The sequence below is a fragment of the Triticum urartu genome, chromosome 1A, assembly GCF_056163025.1.
Source record: "Triticum urartu cultivar PI428250 chromosome 1A, HENAU_Tu73, whole genome shotgun sequence".
Taxonomy (NCBI): domain Eukaryota; kingdom Viridiplantae; phylum Streptophyta; class Magnoliopsida; order Poales; family Poaceae; genus Triticum; species Triticum urartu.
In genome coordinates, this window is record NC_141873.1 from 419324713 (window position 1) to 419352356 (window position 27644).

Here is a 27644-nt window from a genome sequence, read left to right on the forward strand (position 1 = left end):
TGGTCCCAGTGCTTTATTCGGCTTCATTTGGGTTATGGCCAGATAAACTTCTTTTTCAGTAAACGGTGCAGAGAGAACATCGTTCTCTGCTGCCTGTAATTGAGGTATATCATCAATAACAGACTCATCAAGAGACACCGTGGATGTATTCGGGGGTCCAAATAGGTTTTTATAATAGTTGGAAATATATGCTTTCAGATTTTCATGCCCCACTATTGTCCCCTCATCCTGTTCAAGCTGTATGATCCTCTTCTTCCTATGTTTACCATTTGCAACCATATGGAAGAACTGTGTGTTGTCATCCCCTTGGACAACCTTAAGTGTTTTCACACGCAAAGCCCACTTGAGCTCCTCCTCCCTCAGGAGAGCACGTAGGCCTTGCTCAGCCTCAGACTTGAAGCGATGCTCATTAACAGAAAGGAGAGTGGTTTCAGCCTTTACATCTAGTGCCTCAATGAGTTGAGTTAAACGTTCTTTTTTCTGTTTATAAATCCCGCTCTCATTTCTGGCCCATCCTCTCAGAAATTGTCGTAGGTGTCTAATCTTATTCTGCCATCTCTCGACATGTGTTCTTCCCGTAACCGGCTTAGTCCATTCGCGTGCAATCATCTCCATAAATCCTTCTCGCTCAAACCAGCTTTGTTCGAAGGAGAAGATATTTTTATTTGCAACATGGGTAGGCTCGCCCGAATCTAAAAAGAGTGGTGTATGATCCGAGATCGCTCTCTGCATCGCATGAACCGACACCAATGGATATTTTTGTTCCCACTCCACACTAGCAAGTACCCTATCCAACTTTTCATAAGTCGGAACAGGTAACGAGTTGGCCCATGTAAACTGTGTACCGGTGAGCTCAATTTCTCTCAAATTGAGACTCTCGATAATCATATTAAACATCATAGACCAACGTCCATCGAAATTGTCATTATTCTTTTCTTCTCTTCTCCGAATGATATTAAAATCCCCTCCGACTAGTAGTGGCAGATTTTCATCACCACAAATCCGCACTAAATCGGCCAGAAAATCAGGTTTAAATTCAGGTTGTGCTGCCCCATTGTAACACCCCGGATATGACTTTCCCAATTTGTACTCCAACTCTTTCCGTTTCCGACATTAAGTTATTTTATTTTCTCGGGTTCGGGTTTTTGTCTCCGTGTGTTTTTATCGTTGTCATGCATCTCATATCATGTCACCATGTGCATTGCATTTGCATATGTGTTCGTCTCATGCATTCGAGCATTTTCCCCGTTGTCCGTTTTGCATTCCGGCGCTTCGTTCTCCTTCGGTGGTCATTTCTAGTTTTCTTTCGTGTGTGGGGATTAAACATTTCCGGATTGGAACAAGACTTGCCAAGCGGCCTTGGTTTACTACCGGTAGACCGCCTGTCAAGTTTCGTATCATTTGGACTTCGTTTGATACTCCAACGGTTAACCGAGGGACCGAAAAGGCCTCGTGTGTGTTGCAGCCCAACACCCCTCTAATTTGGCCCAAAACCCACCAAAATCCTCTCCATCATCTAGAGCGTTCGATCACGATCGCGTGGCCGAGAACCGCACCTCATTTGGACTCTCCTAGCTCCCTCTATGTATAAATATGCATCTCCCCCGAAAATCTCCTTCTCCTCCCCCCCGAAAACCCTAGATCCACTCGTCATCGCGCGCCGCCGGACAAATCAGCCGTCGACGGACACGTCCGAATCCTGACGCCGCTGCCACGTGGCATCACGCCACTCGCCCGCGCCCGGTCCCCAGATTGCCGCGCCGCCCGGGCCCGGGAAGCCCAAGGCCGGCCCCCGCGGCCCATCTCCCCCGAGCCGCGGCCCGAAGCCGTCCGCCGCCCGCGCCCGAGGCGCCGCCCGACCCCGCTCGCCGGCCCCGCCGCCTCCGGCGCGAGCTCCGCCGCTGCACCATCTCCGCCTCGCCTCGGCTTTCGCAGCCGCCGCCCGCCTCCGCCGCGGCCGGCCAGCTCCCTCCTCCGGCCAGATCCGGTCGAGGAGCGACCGGATCCGGCGAACCCAACCTCGCCGGCCGCCGTCTTCGTCTTCTCCAGCGAGCAGCGCCACTGCCTCGTTTTGCGTGCCCGGGTCAAACCCTAGATCCGGAGGTTGAAATTCTACTAAGTCCTCGTGTTTTTTTCAGTTTCAAGTACCCATGTTCATCGTGCCGTAACTCTGCATCCGTAGCTCCGATTCATGCATATAGTATATCAAAATGTTCGTCTCAGAGAGTACATCATTTCATTCCATTGCATCATTTGCATTTGAGTTCATCTTGATGCCCGAAATGCTGTTAGAAGAGGGCTACTTGAGATATTTGTCAGATCTGCTACTCCATTTGCATATTTGTCATTTTTTGCCATGATTATTGTATGCATGATATGCCCATGAGCTCTACATATTTTTTGTTAAGGGTTTTGCCATCTTTCCAGAGGTGCAACCCATGTATTTTTGTGATGTGTGTGGTGACTAGTACAAGCTTGCAAAGTGAGGCACTTGGTAGTGCTGATTTCAGGGACTTAGCATTTCCACTAAGTCCTTGACCTGTTTATCTCAGGTTGCCATATGTTCATGTTGTTTCCGAGTGATCCGTGCCTCTTTTGAGAATGATCAGTAAGGATGTTTTGTTAATCTTGTAGTGCTCTATCCATACATATCTTTGTTTGCAATTATGGAGCACCCTAGCTTGAGTCAATCGAGCTCTACTTTTGCTACTTTGTGAATCTGGGCAGATTGTCTACTTGTTAGCGATTTTGCCGATGATGTTATAGTTGATCCGTGCAGGCTATGCTATTGTTCTTGCCATGCCTAGCTTTAATTTTGTGTATTATTGATGGGTGTATGCTTAGGTTGTCATGACTTTCTCCGTAGTGAGTGCATCGAGCTCGTAAACATGCCTATTTGATATCTGTTTTCAGCATGCTCCAGTTTTCACTAAGTCTGTGATCTGATTATGTTTTTGCCATGTTCACATGCTTGCAATTGTATTTTCTGATCCTTTTTGGCTCAAGGTCACTAAGGGACTTTTGTTAAGCTCTTTGAGTAGCTCCATGTCATGCTTTACTTTGCCATGTTCAGGTCCGTAGCATGTAGTTTTGTTGCTCCGAAGTGTGCTACCTGATCTGAAATTCCAGACAAGTGTTAATTTCACTAAGTCTGAGATCTGTTTGCCATATGCATTTTTGCCATACTTGTTTGAACTTGTTAATGGATGATTTAGTCGTAGCTCAGTGCTAGACTTTTGTTAAGCATCTTGAATGCATCCCTGCCATGTATTTTGTTGCCATGTTTGGGTGCTGTAGCTTGTTCATCTCATTGCATTTAGATGGCTACTTGCTGTAAATCGCAGACCGGTGTCATATTTGTTTTGCTTGCCATTTTCAAACCGTAACTCCGATTCCGACGTTCTTTATATCGTTTTCAAGCGATTTCATCTCATCTTTCCAGTGGCACACTTGGTTTTCGAAGTTGAGGCAAGGTTCATGCATTCCTTGTCACATCTTGCATATGCATTCCGCATCGCATTCCGCATAGCATACCATCCTTGCATCATATTGTTTGATCCTTGCACGTGGTTGATTGTGTCCTTGTTGCTTGTTTGTCTTGTTTGGGTAGAGTCGGGAGACGAGTTCGCTAACGAGGAGCCCGTTGAGTTTGCTTTCGAGGATCCAGTCAACTCTGACAACTTTGTAGGTAAGATGATCATACCCTTGAAATCACTACTATCTTTGCTTTGCTAGATTGCTCGCTCTTTTGCTATGCCAATGCTACGATGCCTACCATTTGCTTTCAAGCCTCCCAAATTACCATGTCAAACCTCTAACCCATCATGTCCTAGCAAACCGTTGTTTGGCTATGTTACCGCTTTGCTCAGCCCCTCTTATAGCGTTGCTAGTTGCAGGTGAAGATTGGAGGCCGTTCCTTGTTGGAACCTTTATTTACTTGTTGGGATATCATTATATTATCTTGTTATCTTAATGCATCTATATACTTGGTAAAGGGTGGAAGGCTCGGCCTCTCGCCTAGTGTTTTGTTCCACTCTTGCCGCCCTAGTTTCCGTCATATCGGTGTTATGTTCCCGGATTTTGCGTTCCTTACGCGGTTGGGTTATAATGGGAACCCCTTGATAGTTCGCCTTGATTAAAGCTTTTCCAGCAATGCCCAACCTTGGTTTTACCATTTGTCACCTAGCCTTTTTTCCCTTGGGTTTCCGGAGCCTGAGGGTCATCTTATTTTAGCCACCCTGGGCCAGTGCTCCTCTGAGTGTTGGCCCAAACTAGAATCCTGTGCAGCGCCCCCTCGGGGAAACTCGAGGTTTGGTTTTAGTTGTATGGAGCGCTCATCTGAGTGTGCCCTGAGAACGAGATATGTGCAGCTCCTATCGGGATTTGTCGGCACATTTGGGCGGTGTTGCTGGTCTTGTTTTAACCTGTCGAAGTTGTCTTGAAGAACCGAGATACCGAGTCTGATCGGAACGTCTTGGGAGGAGGTCTATTCCTTCGTTGATCGTGAGAGCTTGTCATGGGCTAAGTTGGGACTCCCCTGCAGGGATTTGAACTTTCGAAAGCCGTGCCCGCGGTTATGGGCAGATAGGAATTTGTTAATGTCCGGTTGTAGATAACTTGAACCTTAACTTAATTAAAATGAATCAACTGAGTGTGTTACCGTGATGGCCTCTTCTCGACGGAGTCCGGGAAGTGGACACGGTGTTGGAGTAATGCTTGCGCAGGTTGCTCTCTAGTTTCTCGCTCGCGCTTTGCCTCCTCTTCTCGCTCCTTTTTGCGAACTGGATAGCCTCCATATTTTGCTAGTCGCTTGCTGCAGCTCCTCATATTTACCTTGCCTTACCTATAAGCTTAAATAGTCTTGATCATGAGGGTGCGAGATTGCTGAGTCCCTGTGGCTCACAGATTACTATTACACCAGATGCATGGCCTGATGATTCCGCTCCAGGTGACGCGCTCGAGCTCAAGTGGGAGTTCGACGAGGACTCTCAACGTTACTATGTTTCCTTTCCTGATGATCAGTAGTGGTGCCCAGTTGGGGGTGATCGGGACCATGTCGCATGTTGGGTTATCTTTTATTTTGGCGCCGTAGTCGGGCCATGAGTGTTTGGATGATGTAATGTTATTTATGTACTTGTTTGACGTGGCGAGTGTAAGCCAACTATGTTATCTCCCCTTTATTATTATATTACATGGGATGTTGTAAAGATTACCTTTCTTGCGACATATGCCTTCAATGCGATTATGTCTCTAAGTCGTGTCTTGACACGTGGGAGCTATAGTCGCATCGAGGGTGTTAGACCCATATACCGCAACTAGCGACCATCGAAACCCATCCAATTTTGATCTTACCCTGAATTTAACCGAGAAGTCTCCCTGGACCACATTGAGCACCTCTAACGTCTCACACCGTACTCCTAGTAAAATCCCGCCGGATCTTCCTCTAGGAGGTAGAATGTGCCAGTCAATAGCGATACCACTAGAGAGGGTCTGAAGGAATTGGGATGTGAAATTATCTCGTCCAGTTTCCAAAAGTGCAATGAAATCTAAGTGATGTTCTAGTGTTGTCTCCGCTAAGAATCTTTGTTTAGCCAAGTCTGCTAGACCTCTGCTATTCCAAAAGAGTCCTTTCATAATTCATCATGAATTTTTTTCTTAAGCTTAACTCTAGCACTTCTGCGTACTGCCGAGGTAGGATAGATTTTCCGCTTCCAGGGTCGTTTAGGCTTCTCCTCAACACCCTGCGGAATGCTAGCATTATCTATGACAGGCACTGCCTCCTTCATCGAGAGATGCTCTACCATATCTGTGTTCTCAACATCCTCCTCATCCCCAGCCTCAACATTAGGCAACAAATTGTTACAAATATTTGCAAGATCATTAATACCTAAATTATTCATGTCATTGTCATTCATAGGTTGGATAGAGGCAAGATTATGAATGATCTCAGAAGCCCTCTCCGCTTCCAAGTCTAAAAGATCATTAACGGATTTGACGACCTCGGTTTCATTTGATCCCAAAGAAATTCCTAAGTCGTTTGCCTTATCAACTATTTCATTCTCAGAAAAGTGTAAAATTGAACAACTTTTATCAAAAGACGTACCTGCAGTAGTCTCGGCATGACGAAGCGTGGCGGACCTCTTGGCACGCGCTAGCTGCAGGTCGTCCGCATCCGGCTGTCCCCGGATCCGGTTGCTGACACGCTTGCCAGCCGACACCGGATCCGCTATCCCGCCAAAAGCGATGAGCTCCTCCGTCATCCTCTCACGCCCCTCCCTAATCGTCGGAGGAGGGTAGGGCGTAGTGGAGCGGACTTCTGCTGCGGTTGACAAGGGGGAGTAGGACCGTGGAGACGCCTGCTCATTGGTCCCGTCCCCCCTATCTCCTGCGAAAATCGTCGTCCCCCGGCGAACCTGCTCGGCGCCATCCTGCGGAGGGGTTTCGACGCGGGACTCCTTCCCGCATCTCACCCCCTGTTTGCCACTCTGTAAGGTGTGGTCCCGTGGAGGGGTTATAGCACGGGACTCCTTCCCGCACCTCACCCCCATCTTGACCGAAAGCGTCGAAGTGGGAAGAACGCCATAGACCTCCTGTCTAGGCGACCCTCCCACCGTAGAAGAACCGGGCTCTGGTATCTGAGTGGTATGGGCTTCCTGCCCGCAGCCCCCCAAACCCGCGACCAACCCATCAGGGTCCACCCTCGCACTGGGTGTAGACTTCGCGGTCGTCATCTCATCGACTAGACTCAGCACTGGAGGCAACTCCAGCTCCGTCGGGTCGTCTACCTCGACCCTGGTGCTGCATAACGGACTAGGAGCGGATCCCGGTGCAAATGAACCAAAGCGAAGCGTGTTCAACGGAGTAGTGGACGGAGGCGTTTCTTTGGTAGAACTAGCTACCTTATCTGGAGTAGGCCCCTTATCCGACTCTGGCAGTGTATCATCGGCCCCCTTGTCCTGATTCCCGGGCGCGCCGTCTCCCTCAGTCATATCCATGTCCCGTGTCCCATCCCCATCCTCGGAAACTGCAGTATCCTCGATCTCAAGCTCTAAGACATAAGTGACTCCAGCATGTGTCCATTTGACCACATCTGGTATATGCTCAACACTGACAACACTGACCAACAATCTCGCAGCGTTATGAGCGCGAGTGAATGGCATGTCAACCTTTTCTGTCTTACCAATCAACCCACCCAAACTCCAAGCAATCAGAAAATGCTTTACAAATTTAGGTGGCACGCCATAGAAACGAACCCACACCTTCTCCAAAGGTGTACCCGCAGGTTCTTCCTGCTTCCACTCGTCAAAAGCGATCACAATGTTTGTGCTTGCTACTCTGCATAAACCCCACTTAAGAAAATGCATCTGATCCTCTTTAGTGGGAAAGTCCACCTTATAAGTCTGACCTCCTAACTTCTCCAGATGCCACCGATAATTACCTGGCACTAGGTCACATAGCTGTCTCATGATCTGAGCCTCGGTCAATTCTCCATTAGTAACTCTGATTACTGCCGGAAAGGAACTCTCAACCATCCGCGGTAGAGGGTCCACCTCTGGTGTCTCAAAAAACATCAATTCTTTACAACATACCCCAAAAATGTTAATACCAGGCTTAGGACCAGAGAGGAGAGGGCATTCCCCAGTCACATGCTGGGAGCGGAGGCAATAGTCACAAAGCTCGTTTGTACACTCTGCCACGAAATGACCCGGTTCACCACATCTGTAGCAAGGCAATTTTTTCTTCTTAATCGCCCACTTAGAAAGTTTTTCTCCCTCAGCTTTCTCCAACCCTTTGTCAGGCTTGCCCTCCGTAGATTTGGTCCCTCCAGAATTCACCGGAACCTGTACTGCTGCCAAAGCCCTAACCGCGTCGACTGCCACCGCAGGTAGTGTGGACGGGTCTCCCACCTCAGTCGCTCCGTGCTCGAGCTCCTCCCCCGAAGCCATATCCATAGCAGGCGGTGGTGGTGGTGGGTATTGTCAGGGCGGTGGTGGGCGTCTCCCTCTCCCACCGCGACAATAATTGCCTCGGAAGTGATCCCGGGGGCCGGCGACACCTTCAACAAAGTTATCAGGCGGACCTTGAAACTGTCCAGCATCCTCATTGTATCGGTTATATCCACGGCCGCCGCCGGACGAAAATCCACGGTGCAGTCCCTCACCATATGCATCATATCCATCATCTCCCCACTGCCCGTATCGGTTGAAATTGTGACCATCCCGGCTGTATCCATTGTATCCGCCACGCCCTTGTGCACCGCGACCCCTTCCTAGGGCCGGTGCCTTGGCTGCAGGTGGCTGCGTCGATTCATCCGGCTGGCGCGTTTTGGGCCTAGGCGCCTGTATAACTGCATCTGCCCCCTGCTGTGCTGATGAATGAACACCCCGGCCAGCGGCAACTCTGGGCTGCACTCCCGTTGCCACAGGCCTCTAAGGAGGTACACCACCCTGCCCGAGAGCGCCGATCCCTCCAACCGTCGGTGCACCACGTCCAGCACCACCGGCGGCCAGGACTAGTTGCGCGCCACGTCCGGCCCCGGCTGCTGCGGCAGCACTGGCCGGTTGAGCGCCATGCCCGGTCCCGCCATTGACCGGAGCACCAACAGGGTGCGGCCCTCGTTTGATGGGCGGCGGCCCTCGTCCAGTCATGGCGTCGGCACCGGAGACTGCAGGACTCGCAGGCGCCAGAGAGATTCGTCTCACGCGACCAGGATCGAGCCTAGGGAAACCTGGCTCCACGATCACAGGAACCCTGGGAGATTCACGTACGTGACCCACCTCATCTCGAGAATTCAAGTCACGCCGTGTCTCGTCCGATCGATTCCCATGGACTGGATTCGCATCCTGGGCCACATGCCCAGGTACTATTGCGCCCAAGCCCACAGACACCGAGTCAGGCCCATCTTGGCCCAACAAGGATTTCAAACGAGCGATCCTAGCCGCCTGGATCTCGCCGCGATCCAGCGCCGGCGACGCCGCCGTCATCGGCCGTGATTTCTTCCGGCGATCTTTAACGACCTTCCAAGACCCAAAAAAATCACCAAACGTAAGAGATGGAAGACGTACCTTGGGTAAAGGTCCCTTCCAAGGACGAATCGCCATCGGGGCCGTCCGACGATGCACCACTCACCGGAGAGCCTCCATCGCATCTGCTTTGCCTAGCCCATCCCAAGCGCGATCAGTCGCCGGAACGATCTCATCAATGAAACCGGCCACCTCCTCCTCCGAATAGCCGACCCTGAGCGCTTCGCAAACGTGGTCACTTGGCGTCGGGGAGTACGCCGCCGTCCCGGGTTTCCTCGTCGGAGTCGTCGGAGTCCGAGCCAGCGAGGGCCCAGAACCGAGTGCCCCCATGATGTGGAGTTGCCGCCGGCCGGATCACCGGCTCGCGAAATCCCCCGCGGTCAGCTCCGTGGTCGTCTCCGCGGCTTTGCGTTCTACACTCTAAAATATGTCCATATACATCCGTATGTAGTTTGTATTGAAATCTTTAGAAAGACTTGTATTTAGGAACGGAGGGTGTAGATAAATTGGTAGGTCTCTTTGATAGAATGGGTAATATTCAATCACTTCAGCATTATAGTCATGCTAAGAGTTTACATAATGAAGATATCATTTTAATTTTCTTTAGTTTGGCTTCACCGGAATATGTAACATTTTTATCTTCAAGTGGCATTTGTGTTTCAATAAAGTATGTGTAAGTTCTTGCTAAGATAGTGGTGATCCTGCAGTGTGGTGTCTCTGTTCATCAAGCTCTGGTACTAAAGTAAATATTCTCAACTGTTGCTTGCTTGTACATTTTGCATGTATTCGTGTGCAAACAGAGCTATCAGTGCTGCAAATGTCATTAAACTTGGCCAACTTGAAACCATTGCAGCTAACATACACCTGATTATCTACTCATGTATGTCATCATTGCTGCAGCCAATTGGAACAACAAGCAATGCATCAGCTAATTAGAACATCAAGCAAGCAATGGAGCTACTGTCAAGGTTGCATCACATTCATACTATAGATTCAGCAAAGTTTAGGTTCTCTATCCAACACACTGTTACCGCAAGCTTTAGGTTCAGGCGCCGACGACGAAGGGAACAAAACCTATATGTATATCATGTTGCGTGCGTGTCAACTGCCACAAGTGCCGACATCGCCAATATTACGGCTACCTGGGAAGCCGGCAGCCAACAGTAGCACCGGAAGCAGGGGCGGGAGCAACAATGTATGCGGTAGCCTACAACAGCGGATGGGGTTACTGGGATGGGCACGGGAGGCAGCGGCATAGCTACCGGGAGCAGCAAGGTTCAGGATAAGTGGAGGAGCTAGCAGCCAAAAACATCAGAGGCGGTAGCTGCCGGTAGCAGCGCAGATAGCAAGAAAGAAAACGAGTGCTAAGTGTTCATGTAGAAAATTAAACTCATTGGTAATTGTAGATCGGCCGCCAGTTGAAATAGAGGTTGTTATATGTTTTGATGAAGAATCAGTATTATTACATATTAAAAAAATACTTCCTCCATTCTAAATATAATGTTTTTAGAGATTTCAATAAAGACTACATACGGGTGTATATATTAAAGTGTAGATTCATTCATTTTGCTTTGTATATAATCCACATTGAAATCTCTAAAAAGACTTACATTTAAAAACGAAGAGAGTATAATTTTATATATAGACGAAGACGTGCGTTGCACGTGCACGTTTACTAGTCAGTTTACACTCGCGTATAATTTTGTGGACTGTGATATTTAGCACATGTGTGTCATATAAGCAAAACTACCACACCTCTACTTCTTTCACTCTAAAGTACCATACGATCTCTCTTCCTCCGACCCCACCTTCTCCCGAATGACCCTGCAGGCTCGCACGAGAAACCTGCTTCTTCCACACATCTCGCGTGCCCACCCCCGAGAAAACAGCCACTTCACGTCTACCACATGATAAAAAAATTGCGAATGTGGGATTCGAACCAACACCTCCTTGGCACCAAAGAGCGCCACCACAACCAACTCACCCTTAGGTATTTGTTGCTCAAACTAAAGAAACTAATCGTTTTGATTCCTTTTTTACAACTGTGTTACTACAAAATGGTACCGAAAGTTACCACGATTTTCCCTCAGGACAAAGTTACCATGGTATTCGCATGCAACTTATCAGGTTTGTGTTGCATCAGTTGCCGTGCTATTTACATAGAACTTACCAGGTACTATGTTTCAACAACAACACCCCTTTCAAAGTTACCACTGTGTTTTGTACACAAGTTATAAGGTCTTCGATGTGTAAAATACCGTGGTACTTACACATAAGTTATCAGGGTATGTATACATCAACCTCGCCCCTGGTCAAAGTTACCATGGGGATTGTATATAAGTTACCGGGTCTACAGTTTGTATATTATCATGGTACTTACACCTAAAAACCTAGGTGTGTTTCAGTAACTTTTTCCATAGGTCAAAAATTACCATAATGTTTTTGCGTAACTTATCACGCCTATAGCGGGTCAAAGTGGGCCGTTTTTTGGGCCAACCCACGAGCACGTGTGCCCCTCATGACACTAAACATTATGTGGCTTTTCCGTGACACATCATGTGTTGTGTTCATCTAAGAGGCCCTGCGAGGCGAGTGTATGTTTTTAACAACTTGTTTTCCTTTGGTAAAAAGTTACCATCATGTTTATATTGTAAATTATCGGGTGCTTATATTATCATGTTATTCACACAAAAATCATCGGGGATGTTTTGAACAACTTTTTCCCGGGACAAAAGGTTATCATGATGATTCTAGGTAACATATCAAGTCCGCAGTGCTTAAAATATCATGCTATTTACACAAAATTATTAGGGGTATGTTTCAGCAAAATTCCCCCTCCCCCATGGTCAAAAACTTATCATGGTGTTTGGTTACCGTGGTGCATATATTTTCATGCTATTTACACATAAAAATACCAGGGGAAGGAGGTATAGTACCGTGTTATTTACACAGAAGATACCGGAGTATCTTTTCAAAAAAAAATATTCCCTATGGTCAAAGTTACCATGGTGTTTCTACCTCAGTTATCACATGTGCACTGCGTATATTATCATCTATTTACACATAAATTATCTGGTACCTTTTCACAATTTTCTTCACCAATGGTTAAAATTACCATGATGTTTGTATCTAAATTATCAGGTCTATGGCGTGAATGTTATCGTGCTATTTACATAAATTACCGGGGGCCGAGGTTCAACAAATTTCTTCCCGATGATCAAAGTTACCATGATGCTTTTACCAAAGTTATCACGCCTTCAATGCTTATGACCATGCTACTTACACATAATGTACCGCGTGGTATACAAAAGTTAACATGTTGGTGGCGCATCATTTATCATGGTGGTGATAGAGAATTTACCACAGGAAAAGTTTATGTGCCAGGTTTGATAGGTGAAACAAAATTTTTTCAATGCTAAAATATTAAAGGCAAAACATGTCAAAAACAGTGTGGCAGATAGCAAAACTACCACACCCTCATTTCTTACCGTGCTATTTTCACAAAAGTTATCGAGGGTATGTTATCAGATATGCGGTTCATATATTATCGAGCTATTGTCAGGACCCCGATTCCAAGTCACATCAATCTAGCCGGTAACACCTCATATCACTTTGCGGCCTCACGTACGGTATTCCACGGGTGTCGCCTTACCATGGCCCGGGACCGTTTGCGCCTTTTGGCTCACGTATATGATAGTGTCGCTAGCATCCATATGACAGAGAACCCGGGCCGACATGGCTAGTCGTGAACCCAAAGCGGCACAGACGTATGAAGACAGGCATACATGTATCACATCGAGCATGTCGGTCATCAGCGAGTGATTCCGGGCTGTAGCACTGGGCTAATAGGACTCCGGGGAACCCGGGCTGTAGCAGGCTAGGCAGGACTCCGGATATCACTGCGTGGCATTTCCCCGAAGGGACAGACATAGGAACAAAGTGAAACACATGCCGGCCAGTCAAGTGTCCTGAGCAGTAGTGCTGGGCTAGCAGGACTCCGGTGAACCAGGCTGTAGCGGACTACTATGGCTCGAGGAACACTAGACTACATTTCCCCATAAGAAAGGCTGCCAAGGATAAACAACTAGATTGTCGGATCCCACTCATACCAAGCATTTCAATCATACACACAATATGCCCGATATGAGTACATACAACATGGCATCACAACAAAACTCTACAACTCAAGTACTTTATTTAAAGGCTCCAGAGAGCCATACATAACATGTTCATACAGATAGGGGTCACATGACCCGGCACTCAAGTCATACACTCATACAAGCACATGCGAAAGCAACTAGTCTAAGTATAGACTCTAGAAAGAAAGACGGCTTCTCGAAGCCTGTCTATCTACATAGGACCCACCATGGTCAGGATCACCACCTGGGTGGCTAGTCACTCGTCGATGTCAAGGTCTACGTAGAACCCATCGGAGGGGGCGGTGTTGTCGTCTGAAAACAGTAATTAAGCAAACATGAGTACAACGGTACTCAGCAAGTCTTACATCAGAACCTACTATACATGCTTATTCTCAAGAAGGTGGTGGGGTTAATGCAGCAAGCCAGCTTTGACTCTTGGCTAAGCTATCCTACGGAACTTCACCAGTAAAATAGTTTCGCACACGAGTCCACTACTCACCAACACAATACTCCACCGGGGATCCTCCCTCGTCATCCTACGAGAGGGCCATCCTCGGTACTCACACTTATCTTGAGTCTTTTATTAGTATCCGTTAACTTGTATATGAACTGTATAGGCAACCAAGTAGTCCTTTACCGCGGACGCGGCTATTCGAATAGTTTTATACCCTGCAGGGGTGTACTTCTTCATACACGCTTTCACCACTTACCGCCGCTTACACGATATGTACTCGGCAACCTTCAAGCGGAAGCCCAGCGAGGGTGTCGGCCACGGCCTACCTAAACACTTAAGTCTCTAGTCCAGGTTTATCGCCTATCCAGGTTCCATCCGCAGGGAGTCCGGCCGAGGTTTCCACATACGGCCCCGAACGATGTGAACAGGGTCCCGAGATGCCAAACGGGCGCACGGCATACCCGGCCATGGTGTATCTACCACAACATAGCCCACCCCTAAGGTCAGCGCTACGCACGGCCGCCAACACATATCCTACAAACACCAGAAACTATTTGCAACTCCTGCACAGAGTACTAAGGTGGTTAAGAAGCCGAGAGGGTCCATTGGTTTCGGGCCCAATGTACGGTAGTAACTGCATCTTAAATCACACATACAGATCTCAGTTCTTAGGGACGGCCTCAATGAAACAACCCACCATGTACTCCTACATGGCCTCTCATCGATACCTTTACCAAAACATGTTCAACACATCCCTCACATTACCGACATAAGCATTTCACTCTAGCCCATCACCCAGATGAACCAGACCTGACACAACTCTAAGCATAGCAGGCATGGCAAGGTAGGAATCACATACATGGCTCAATCAACTCATACACATGCTAGTGGGTTTCATCTAGTTACTGTGGCAATGACAGGTCATGCAGAGGATAAGGGTTCAACTACCGTAGCACACAGCAGTTTGAATCGCGTTGTCTTAATGCACTAAACAAGAGCAGAAGCGAGAACATGGGTTTGTATCGGAATGATCAATGGTTGCTTGCCTGATGGAGTGGTAGTGGGATACTGCCCTTCAGTTGGATACTCGTGAATATCCTCGGAGGCAGAACCTACCACGAAGAACGCATCGGAACACAATCAACACGTGACGATATGCAACAATATGATGCATGCTATGACATGGCAATATGAATGTGTCTTGGCCTAATGCAAGTTATAGTAGAAAGGAATGAACTCATTTGAATCAAGGATTCAAATATTAGCTCATTAAACATGGCCTTAATAGTGCATTTCCTTATTCTGCTTAAACAGCAAGGTAAACTTGTTTTGTCATGCATGAAACCATTACAGATGGATAGATTGAATTTTTTTGATCATTTTTCATATATAAATCTTTGCATTTGGAGCTATGGTTGATTTTCTATGATTTTTAGAAGTTTTGACTATTTTCTGGAATTTCCTGAACAAGAATAAATCCAGAAAATGCATTACTGCATCAGCATTGTGTCATGCTGACCTCAGCAGGTCAAAGGCGCCAGCCCAGGTCAAACCTGACTGGTGGGCCCCTTCTGTCAGCCTCTCAGCTAATTAACAGGATTGGATTAACGCTAATTAGCTGTCAGTGGGGCCTGGGCCCACATGTCAGTGACTGATTTAATTAGAATTAATTAAAACTAATCCCAATTTAGTTAGCAGGCCAGCCCCACCTGTCATAGACTCAGGGGGGGTCTACCTGGGCCCACCCAGGGGTCAAACTGGGTCAAACTCGCCGGCGACTCGACGCCGGCGAGGCCCGAGACGGCGGAGGGCTTCGGATTTGGTCCTCCGGTGACCAAATCGACGGCGGAGACGTGCTACGCGTAGCTGGGGCTCGTGCGCGTCTAGTGGGGCAAGTGGGAGGAGCTGGGGTGGAGCGAGCTCGCCGGAATCGAGCTCGTGGCGGCGGCCGGAGTTCGAACGGAGAGGGAAAGAGGGCTACGGTGCACGGCAAGGCGAGGAAGTGCGTGCGTTAGGCTCTTGGGGACGCACTGAATGCGGTGGTGCGCTCGGACGCGTGCTTGCACGACCGTAGCCACGACGGCAACATGGCCGGCGGCGAGGAGCTCTCGGGTGCGGTGGAAACGGCGGCTATAGAGGCCAAACGAGCACGGGAGCTAGGGGGAAAGGAAGAGGAGCTCACAGCGGAGTCGGAGAGGGGGTCAGCGAGCTCGGGGAGGTCCTAGCGACGGCGAATCGAACGACGGCGTCCGGCGGCCGTGGATGGGGAAGAAGGGCACCACGTCGTCTTGGGGTCGTCCGAGCTTGCGTGAGTCGACGGAGAGGTCCAGGGTGACGAGGCGGAGCGATTGGGCTCGTCGGAGGGGCGAGGGAGTGGCTGTGGTGGCAACTATGGCGATCGGCAGCGAGGTACGCGCTCGGCCATCGCGGGAGAGAGTGAGGGAGACGAGGGGGAGAGTGAGAGAGGATGAGAGGGGGACGTGGGGGTCGGGTGGCACCTCTAGGCGTCTCCGGGCGTCGGCGGAAGCAGGAGGTGGCCAGCGCGCGGCGAGCACGCGCCCCTGCCTCTTGGCGCGAGGAGGACGACGACTGGCGAAGCCAGTAGGCTGGGCCGAGCCAGGTGGGTTGGCCAGCTCAGGTAAGGCCCAGGTGGCTTCCTTCTCTCTTTTTTTTTTTGTAAATTTGTTTCTGTTTTCTATTTAATTGCAACTGTTGGGCTTTATTAAAAATACTAAAACGTTTCCAAAAATCCTGAAAATAATTGTGGGCTCTGTTTTGATTATTTCCAACAGCAAACATTTATTTTCAGAATTATTTGGGCATTTAAATTATTTTATAGCATTTAAATGCCCAAATTCAAATACTTATGATTTAATTCAATGACCTTCTGTTGACCTAGAAAAATGTGCACCAATTTTACCAGAGGTTTTAACCCAAGACAAAGAGGGTGAACTTTTTAGAAGGGCATTTCAGGTTCATTGAAAATAATTTTAGTAAACCCTAGTTGTTTCCAGGGGGAGGGGGTGTTGGGGGTTCTGTCATCCCCATTTCAAATTTAAGGGGAAAATAAACATGATGCACACTCTAATGCTTGAACTAGCTAGGGTGTGACAACTCACCCCCACTCAAAAGAATCTCGTCCCGAGATTTAGCATCCTCCGGGAAGAAGGTGGGGTGCTCAAGTCGAAGACGATCCTCCCTTTCCCAAGTGGCTTCTTTCCCGGAATGGTGTGACCATTGAACCTTAAGAAACTTGATATTCTGATCCAATTAGCAACATACTAAGAATAGTAGAAACTGAACTGGGACTGGTAACAACAATCCTATAAGCTACTACGGATTAGTAACACGTGAACCTGATAGAAGAAGAGAGCCTAGTCCTCAACCCACGTTGAATGAGAAGAGAATGACTCAGATCAGAGGCATAGGGTAAAGGAGTAAAAGAGCCTTACGTTCCCTCCCACAATCAATTCCCCTACATATAACTAAAGCATTTCTAGACTCGACATCGACCAGTTTGGCTCAACGAACCTACAGGCAGTCCGGCTCTGATACCAACGCTGTCAGGACCCCGATTCCAAGTCACATCGATCTAGCCGGTAACACCTCATATCACTTTGCGGCCTCACGCACGGTATTCCATGGGTGTCGCCTTACCATGGCCCGGGACCGTTTGCGCCTTTTGGCTCACGTATATGATAGTGTCGCTAGCATCCATATGACAGAGAACCCGGGCCGACATGGCTAGTCGTGAACCCAAAGCGGCACAGACCTATGGAGACAGGCATACATGTATCACATCGAGCATGTCGGTCATCAGCGAGTGATTCCGGGCTGTAGCACTGGGCTAATAGGACTCCGGGGAACCCGGGCTGTAGCAGGCTAGGCAGGACTCCGGATATCACTGCGTGACATTTCCCCGAAGGGACAGACATAGGAACGAAGTGAAACACATGCCGGCCAGTCAAGTGTCCTGAGCAGTAGTGCTGGGCTAGCAGGACTACGGTGAACCGGGCTGTAGCGGACTACTATGGCTCGAGGAACACTAGACTATATTTCCCCATAAGAAAGGCTGCCAAGGATAAACAACTAGATTGTCGGATCCCACTCATACCAAGCATTTCAATCATACACAGTATGCCTGATATGAGTACATACAACATGGCATCACAACAAAACTCTACAACTCAAGTACTTTATTTAAAGGCTCCAGAGAGCCATACATAACATGTTCATACAGATAGGGGTCACATGACCCGGCACTCAAGTCATACACTCATACAAGCACATGCGGAAGCAACTAGTCTGAGTACAGACTCTAGAAAGAAAGAAGGCTTCTCGAAGCCTGTCTATCTACATAGGGCCCACCATGGCCAGGATCACCACCTGGGTGGCTAGTCACTCATCGATGTGAAGGTCTACGTAGAACCCATCGGAGGGGGCGGTGTTGTCGTCTGAAAACAGTAATTAAGCAAACATGAGTACTACGGTACTCAGCAAGTCTTACATCAGAACCTACTATACATGCTTATTCTCAAGAAGGTGGTGGGGTTAATGCAGCAAGCCAGCTTTGACTCTTGGCTAAGCTATCCTACGGAACTTCACCAGTAAAATAGTTTCGCACACGAGTCCACTACTCACCAACACAATACTCCACCGGGTATCCTCCCTCGTCATCCTACGAGAGGGCCATCCTCGGTACTCACACTTATCTTGAGTCTTTTATTAGTATCCGTTAACTTGTCTATGAACTGTATAGGCAACCAAGTAGTCCTTTACAGCGGACGCGGCTATTCGAATAGTTTTATACCCTGCAGGGGTGTACTTCTTCATACACGCTTTCACCACTTACCGCCGCTTACACGACATGTACTCGGCAACCTTCAAGCGGAAGCCTAGCGAGGGTGTCGGCCACGGCCTACCTAAACACTTAAGTCTATAGTCCAGGTTTATCGCCTATCCAGGTTCCATCCGCAGGGAGTCCGGCCGAGGTTTCCACATACGGCCCCGAACGATGTGAACAGGGTTCCGAGACGCCAAACGGGCGCACGGCATACCCGGCCACGGTGTATCTACCGCAACATAGCCCACCCCTAGGGTCAGCGCTACGCACGGCCGCCAACACATATCCTACAAACACCAGAAACTATTTGCAACTCCTGCACAGAGTACTAAGGTGGTTAAGAAGCCGAGAGGGTCCATTGGTTTCGGGCCCAATGTACGGTAGTAACTGCATCTTAAATCACACATACAGATCTCAGTTCTTAGGGACGGCCTCAATGAAACAACCCACCATGTACTCCTACATGGCCTCTCATCGATACCTTTACCAAAACATGTTCAACACATCCCTCACATTACCGACATGAGCATTTCACTCTAGCCCATCACCCAGATGAACCAGACCTGACACAACTCTAAGCATAGCAGGCATGGCAAGGTAGGAATCACATACATGGCTCAATCAACTCCTACACATGCTAGTGGGTTTCATCTAGTTACTGTGGCAATGACAGGTCATGCAGAGGATAAGGGTTCAACTACCGTAGCACACAGCAGTTTGAATCGCGTTGTCTTAATGCAGTAAACAAGAGCAGAAGTGAGAACATGGGTTTGTATTGGAATGATCAATGGTTGCTTGCCTGATGGAGTGGTAGTGGGATACTGCCCTTCAGTTGGATACTCGTGAATATCCTCGGAGGCAGAACCTACCACGAAGAACGCATCGGAACACAATCAACACGTGACGATATGCAACAATATGATGCATGCTATGACATGGCAATATGAATGTGTCTTGGCCTAATGCAAGTTATAGTAGAAAGGAATGAACTCATTTGAATCAAGGATTCAAATATTAGCTCATTAAACATGGCCTTAATAGTGCATTTCCTTATTCTGCTTAAACAGCAAGGTAAACTTGTTTTGTCATGCATGAAACCATTACAGATGGATAGATTGAATTTTTTTGATCAGTTTTCATATATAAATCTTTGCATTTGGAGCTATGGTTGATTTTCTATGATTTTTAGAAGTTTTGACTATTTTCTGGAATTTCCTGAATAAGAATAAATCCAGAAAATGCATTACTGCGTCAGCATTGTGTCATGCTGACCTCAGCAGGTCAAAGGCGCCAGCCCAGGTCAAACCTGACTGGTGGGCCCCTTCTGTCAGCCTCTCAGCTAATTAACAGGATTGGATTAACGCTAATTAGCTGTCAGTGGGGCCTGGGCCCACATGTCAGTGACTGATTTAATTAGAATTAATTAAAACTAATCCCAATTTAGTTAGCAGACCAGCCCCACCTGTCATAGACTCAGGGGGGGTCTACCTGGGCCCACCCAGGGGTCAAACTGGGTCAAACTCGCCGGCGACTCGACGCCGGCGAGGCCCGAGACGGCGGAGGGCTTCAGATTTGGTCCTCCGGTAACCAAATCGACGGCGGAGACGTGCTACGCGTAGCTGGGGCTCGTGCGCATCTAGTGGGGTAAGTGGGAGGAGCTGGGGTGGAGCGAGCTCGCCGGAATCGAGCTCGTGGAGGCGGCCGGAGTTCGGACGGAGAGGGAAAGGGGGCTACGGTGCACGGCAAGGCGAGGAAGTGCGTGCGTTAGGCTCCTGGGGACGCACTGAATGCGGTGGTGCGCTCGGACGCGTGCTTTCACGGCCGTAGCCACGACGGCGACATGGCCGGCGGCGAGGAGCTCTCGGGTGCGGTGGAAACAGCGGCTACAGAGGCCAAACGAGCACGGGAGCTAGGGGGAAAGGAAGAGGAGCTCACAGCGGAGTCGGAGAGGGGGTCAGCGAGCTCGGGGAGGTCCTAGCGACGGCGAATCGAACAATGGGGTCCGGCGGCCGTGGACGGGGAAGAAGGGCACCACGTCGTCTTGGGGTCGTCCGAGCTTGCGTGAGTCGACGGAGAGGTCCAGGGTGACGAGGCGGAGCGATTGGACTCGTCGGAGGGGCGAGGGAGTGGCTGTGGTGGCAACTACGGCGATCGGCGGCGAGGTACGCGCTCGGCCATCGCGGGAGAGAGTGAGGGAGACGAGGGGGAGAGTGAGAGAGGATGAGAGGGGGACGTGGGGGTCGCGTGGCACCTCTAGGCGTCTCCAGGCGTCGGCGGAAGCAGGAGGTGGCCAGCGCGTGGCCGGCGCGCGGCGAGCACGCGCCCCTGCCTCCTGGCGCGAGGAGGACGACGACTGGCGAAGCCAGTAGGCTGGGCCGAGCCAGGTGGGCTGGCCAGCTCAGGTAAGGCCCAGGTGGCTTCCTTCTCTCTTTTTTTTGTAAATTTGTTTCTGTTTTCTATTTAATTGCAACTGTTGGGCTTTATTAAAAATACTAAAACGTTTCCAAAAATCCTGAAAATAATTGTGGGCTCTGTTTAGATTATTTCCAACAGCAAACATTTATTTTAAGAATTATTTGGGCATTTAAATTATTTTATAGCATTTAAATGCCCAAATTCAAATACTTATGATTTAATTCAATGACCTTCTGTTGACCTAGAAAAATGTGCACCAATTTTGCCAGAGGTTTTAACCCAAGACAAAGAGGGTGAACTTTTTAGAAGGACATTTCAGGTTCATTGAAAATAATTTTAGTAAACCCTAGTTGTTTCCAGGGGGGGTGTTGGGGGTTCTGTCATCCCTATTTCAAATTTAAGGGGAAAATAAACATGATGCACACTCTAATGCTTGAACTAGCTAGGGTGTGACAGCTATTTTCACAAAAGTTATCGGGGTATGTTTTTCAACAAAATTTCCCCCCTTGGTCAAATGTTAAGGCAGTGTTTGTACTTAAGTTATCAAGTATGGGGTTCGTATATCACCATGCTATTGTTTTTCAACTTCCCCCTTTGGTCAAAATGTCATGGCGGTCTTTGTACTTAAATTATCATGTCTATGATTCATATATTATCATGCTATTTATGCTGAAGTACCGGGTGGTAGGGTGTTTTCAACAACTTTCTTACCAAGGTCACAATTACCACTGCATTTGTACCCGAGTTATCAGATCTTCGGTGCATATATTACCATGTATTTACATAGAGTTATCGAGGGTATGTTTTTTAACAACGTTTTCTTCGATCAATGATATCGTGGTGTTTGTACGAAGTTATCAGGTTCGCGCTTCATATATTTATCATGCTACTTATACTAAAGCTATCAGGGTATATTATTCAATAAATTTTCTCCGGTCAAAATTACCAAGGTGTTTACATATGCTTTCTACATATAAGTTACCGTGGTATGTTTTCAATAGCTTTTTCCCCGGATCAGAACTACCTCTGCAAAAAACACCATGGTAATCCCCCCCTCCACCTCCACACATGACAAGAAAGCAGTAATGTTGTCGCTTGACGAAGTGGAGCAGCAGGGCAGCAACAAGATATACATAGAGAGAGAGAGAAGCAGCAACAACAACCTACTCAAGCGTGCTCCTGCTCTGGCGAAGAACTGAATGAGGCGAAGAAGACAAGCAATGTACACGCACACATCTCTTGAGGGAAGCCTAGTGCATCCTATGAGCCACAAACGATCTCCTTTCCTCCCTTAATCTTCCTGTGAAGTCAAGAGGAAGAGGGGAGGATGGATGTATTTTCTTCTCGTGCCTACGGCCCCTCCTATGAAAGAACGAGGGAGGCGGCTTTCGCAGCCTACTCTCATCAGGAAAACTCGGCTTTGTCACATTCATGATTCCCACCTGTTGGCCATTGTGACGCTGCCAAGAGGAAGCTCACACACAGCGGAGAACATGGATGGCAGCATCGAACTCCATGGCAGGAAAGGATTTGGGTTGGTGACGCGACGTCTCTCTATTATAAACTTGCTCGTGATGCCTCTACGGGAAAGCACAGTGGTGAGGAAGGGCGTGCAGCGGTGCCAGCACATCGGCATAGAACCCAACAACGGCGGGGAAACAATGCGGTGGCCACCGCCAGTGTGTTGTGTGGTCGCATGCGAGGTGGCTTCAGGCGCCGGCTTCGTCGCACAATCAGCCAGCAAGAAGGAGGTCGCTGCTGGGGGTTGGGCGGCAGTCAGCGCAAAGTGCTCCAATGGCGCGTGGTGGTCAGGTCGGCATGAAGTGGGTCGTCGACGGCAGGAGGCACGCTGGGAGGTGGGGGGCAGCGCGCTAGGGGTCGGTTGGGCATTGGAAGGAGTACCAGAGGGAGGTCGGGAGCAGGGCCGGTCCTGAGATTTTGGGGCCCGGGGCGAACATAAAACTCAAGGCCCTTTCATATAAAATAGCATAGCAGTAATAATTGATATATATGTATGAAATGTAACCAATAAACCTGTAGATTCATCTAAAAACAATTTTTATGTCAATTTTTTTTGCTACCCGACACATATACTTTTTAAACTTCATATGAAAGCTTGAACAATGCAAAGCTATATATGCATGAATGCATATACGAAGATAAAATTACTTAATTATCGTAGATTCTCGTTTCTAAAGTCCTCGCAGTACACTTAAAATGCTAATATAGGACAATTGACCGGCGCTACATGCATGGAACAGGGGGAAATGCCAGGGCAAGAATTATGGGGTTCTTCTAGACCTGTGTTTGTGAATCTTACGAGATGCATCACGATCAAGTGGCGGAGCAAATTAAATCGAGCCACGCAGTGCAACAGACCAGCGACTGTGAACTCATTATAAATCTAGTTAGTACAAGGAGAGTGATAAACTGTAGATATCTCAAACCTTGGATCGGTCAGGTCTCGGCGATAACACGATGTGGATTTTTGTCTGGGTCCGGCAGGAGGAGCTCCGCGACGTGCGTGTGCGTTCAGTGCCTGAAGACCAGAGAGCGGAGCGGAGTTGGTCGGCCTGCTGCACCCCGGCGGTGGTTCGTCAGACGGCAGCACCTCGCCTCGCGTCCGGGGGCCTGGGACAGGGATCGTGAGGACTCGCCATCAGAAGGAAACTCACGGCTGCAGAAATTTCCCGTGATCTCATGAACTCCCTGCGTGGCTGCTAGGCCCTTGCGGCTAATACAAGTCCTAATAGATCAGGTCTAACATGATATGTTCTATCTGACGGGGGCCCCTGGACCTTGGGGGCCCGGGGCGGTCGCCCCCCTGCCCCCCCTCAGGGCCGGCCCTGGTCGGGAGGCAGAGCTGCATCGGCGCGAGCTCAGGCACGGAGATAGAGAGGAGGAAGGGAAGGAGAACGGGCTGAAGCAGGCAGGGACGCTGGCGACCGCCGGCTGCCGGCGCAGCCGGTGCCAAGCGCATCGCGCGGGCGCATGGAGCCTTCCCGGCGGCGCGGCTGGAGCGGGTGAGGGAGAGAGATAACATGGGGAGCTGCCAGGCGGGATCGTGTCCACTAGATTGAAAACATATGTTGATGAGATCGTGTGGCAGTTTTGCAATCTGACTCACAGTTGCCAGATACATATTTCGTAATTTTATATCTCTAAAAGGACTTACATCTAAAAAGGACGAGAGGATGGAGAACCAAATCATCCTATCCATCGAAACCTGCAATCCGATGGTCTACATCCCTTCAGCATACTAAACGCGTTTTATTCTTTAATTACCCACCATGCCATTACGTTAATTAATTACCCACCATGCCATTGGATTAATAAGCAACTAATAATCTCGATCTGACCTCGCTGCCGCCGTTCGAAAAGAAAAAAAGTGCCAACAACGCACGCACGCACGCCCCCCACGACCTCTCGCCCCCTCCTCATCCTACCATCCGACGCCACAGCATGGCGGGGATGCCGTTCACCAATCCTCCCGCGCCCGAGCCGTCTCACCGGAACCGCCAAGCCTGCCCACCCGGGGATCACCACCGCACACACCCCCTCACCTCGAAGGGACCCTACCTGTCCGGCTCGAGTTCCTTGCATCGCCACTGACCGCTCCGCCATCTGCCCGACTGTAGGTTAGGGCCCTCTTCGTCGGTGAGAGGCGCACGGGAGCTGTTGCTGCCGCCGGGGACTTGGACACACGCGGGGCAGCCGCGGGCGAACGAAGCCGCAAGTGAGACATCGACGGGCGGCGCCGAACACTGGTCTCATCCCTGCTGCGCATCGTAGACCTCACTACTGCAAGCTTCGCCTTCCTCTGGCGCTATTTCCTCCACAACATGCCGCTCCATCCATCGGTACCCTACAGAGTACGTAGCCACCATGACATATCTCTCCCTCTAAATCCCTTCTTTGTGTTGTTTGTTTTTCAGAAAGATTATGGATTATTGTGGTTAACCCAATATAACTTTTGAGGTGAACAGAAAAACTATGTTTCACCTTGTAGTGATTTATGAATGGCATACGCACGCCGGATACCAACTCTGGCATAATGAGCTTAAGGACATAATGAAAGATTAGTATGCAAGTTTGTTATCAGTTTGATGATACACGGCCAGTAATACTTGTTTCTTTTGCCTGAAATAAGGGCTGTAGTGAGTTGTGACTTACAGAAAAAGATTCCATCTTCCCTATATTTCTACACTAGCTACTTGTATATTGTGCAGCACTTCACTCGAGTTTAGCTCCTTATATATTCAGTTCACCCCCCTATATTTATCATGTTAGGAATCTGTTTGTTGTATGAAAAGAGGGTAGCTTATTACTGCCATAGCTAGGGTGTCAATTTGTTCTACCATGTGTTTTGTTATCCATGCAGGTCCCCGATGATTTCTTTTAGCATGTACTATAAAATTAATCTATTGTTTGGTGTAACCATGTTGAAGATTTACCGTTTGTGCATGCATGCTGTTGACTTTAAGTTAGAAGGTGCTTTGCTGTTTCTGCTGAGTTTTTTTGTAGGTCCTATTCATTTTAGCACTCAGATTTACCTGCATATGTGTCTACGTACTGAAGAAAGATGCACCCGAGGAAGTTGTAAAGATGGTGTCTAGAGATAGCTTGCTGGCCCTAATGGCTGAACCCCATGAACAATTTCAGCCGACATGCACATCACCACAAGTCCATGTAAGAAAATTAAGCTTTTATTGTCCAAATGCTGTTTTCTGGTTTTGCATATATGAGGAATGGTTATTAGCACAAAAAACATATTTATGTTCTCCTTTTTTTTAAAACATGCATGGTTCGTGAATACTTATTTCAGTTTTGCCTATCAGAGGATTAGTCAGTGAATTTCTATTTGGCTACTTCTGTTCTCCTATTTCTAACATACCTATTTCAGTTTTGAGGAACCCATCCTATCTTTGAAAGTTCTCAGTAAAATGGCTGCTTTGGACTGATGATCTGTGTGTTCTGTCCGATTTTCATCTAGGAGTGCTTTAATGCTATTATTTCTGTACTTTATGGTTGCCTTAGCTTGGAAAAAGTCTGTGTTCTCATCTCCAAATTTCATCCAACGTATGGTTGCTCTCTGTTTCCAATATATGTTCTGATAGGACAAAAGATTCTTCAAATGTTGCTTGATAATAATTCTCCCATTTGCTTCATCAGTAGTGAGTTCTCTATATTCTTCCATGATGTCAAAAAGTAGTATCAGTTGGTTGGAGTTTTTGATCAGCATGGATAATTGAGAAATGCTCTTTGACCAGATCTTAATTGAGTTCCTACACCAGCTGTTACTGGATAAATTGTGTACGACGCCATGCTTGCACCCTTGTTCCAAGAGTATTTGCAGTTCTATTCTTGGTTGTTCTTTGCACAAGAAGGTGAGTATTCTTCTTTCTTTTTTGATTCACAACTATTGGGATGAATTTATCTGTGCATTTCGTCCTAGGATTGACGATAATTTGAACCTGTTAACCGGGAAAAGATATGCCCATCACCATTCCACTTTGTTTAGTTTGAGGAAAACTGAGTAGTCAAATATCTGGTTATTTGTTTTCTGTTCTATGTATATATGTGGTTGCAACATTACACTGCAGCAACTATTTTTTTCTTCGGGAGTTGGGGCATGCGTTCAATTGTGTTAAAACATAAGCTAATTTAATTTGGGGCCTAACTATGATAGTTGCCAACTAAAAGAGGATCTACTTTTGCTAATAGTGCTAAAATAAATGAGGATCTAGACTCTCACGAGTTTATATTTGTGTGTGTGTGTACGCGCGTGTGCTTCCTTGTGTAATGGCGATGATGATTTAAATGACTTTGGTTTTCTTGGAAGCAAATTCTGAATTATGGATTGTCCACTTCACATCAAATTTTCATGATAGTAACTCTGTATTTGGATGAGAATTGTTGTGGTTCATATACTATCCGAACTTTTTTTATACTATGTTATGTTTAGTTATTACATATTGGCATAGACATGCATTTGCCAATCCCATTAGTTGATTGCAGCTACCCTCGAAGCTGCTCTGTGTGTGAAGGAAGCTCAGAAACAGTGTTTTCTTGAGGAAACAGAGCATGATTGTGGATCTTTTCAAAATGGTCTGGATGAGAGTGATTGGCTTGCTGAATTGACTAAGATTGGAATGCTTGACGTATTCGAAGATGTTGGCCTCTCTACTGTTCAAACAACTTGTTCATCTCAAGGCAACAACGCAACTGACTTGGAACAACGTTGACCCTTTACCGCCACCATATACCATAGCCTGCACTGAAGGGCCTTCCTACGCCATGGATAAGCCGCGCCAGCTGCTTTACAGAGGCAACACTCAATCGAGTTGGGTCGCCATTCGGCTGTCTAGAGCGGGAACGGCAATGATGAAGGCAAGTATGTTGTTGTCCCCTTCTGAAGTTCAGTTATGTCAGGCAGGGAGTCAATCACTGCATTATCTGTGGTATTGAATTTTCTGATTTTGTGTTGACCAATAAGTGAGCACAATTGTCGGAATGAAGAGAAGAATTAAATGATTTTATTTGAATATATGTGCCTCCTAACTATGATGAACAAGAAAAGTTTCGGTCTAAGGTTAGACGTGCATTGCACGTGCAAGCTTACTAGTTATATATTAAAGAAGAAAGGCAAAAGAGTGCCTTCACCAACATTACACAAGTTTCTTAGGCCCGGTTATTTTGGCTCAATTCTGAAGAATTACTGCTCGGAGAATCACAATCGGAAAAGAACTCATTTCTTCCCCAGGAATCAT

General features: G+C 47.9%; 1 long non-coding RNA gene across 2 annotated transcripts; it reads left to right on the top strand.

The window, feature by feature from the left end:
• Positions 1-24298: 24298 nt before the first annotated feature.
• Positions 24299-27441, top strand: LOC125515216 (uncharacterized). 2 transcript variants are annotated; one of them, XR_015613930.1, is made up of 4 exons: positions 24299-24746; positions 25399-25563; positions 26145-26261; positions 26893-27441. It is a non-coding gene; the product is annotated as an uncharacterized LOC125515216 (long non-coding RNA). The 2 variants fall into 2 exon arrangements; XR_015613929.1 differs by having other exon boundaries at positions 24299-25563.
• The last annotated feature ends 203 nt before the right edge of the window (positions 27442-27644 follow it).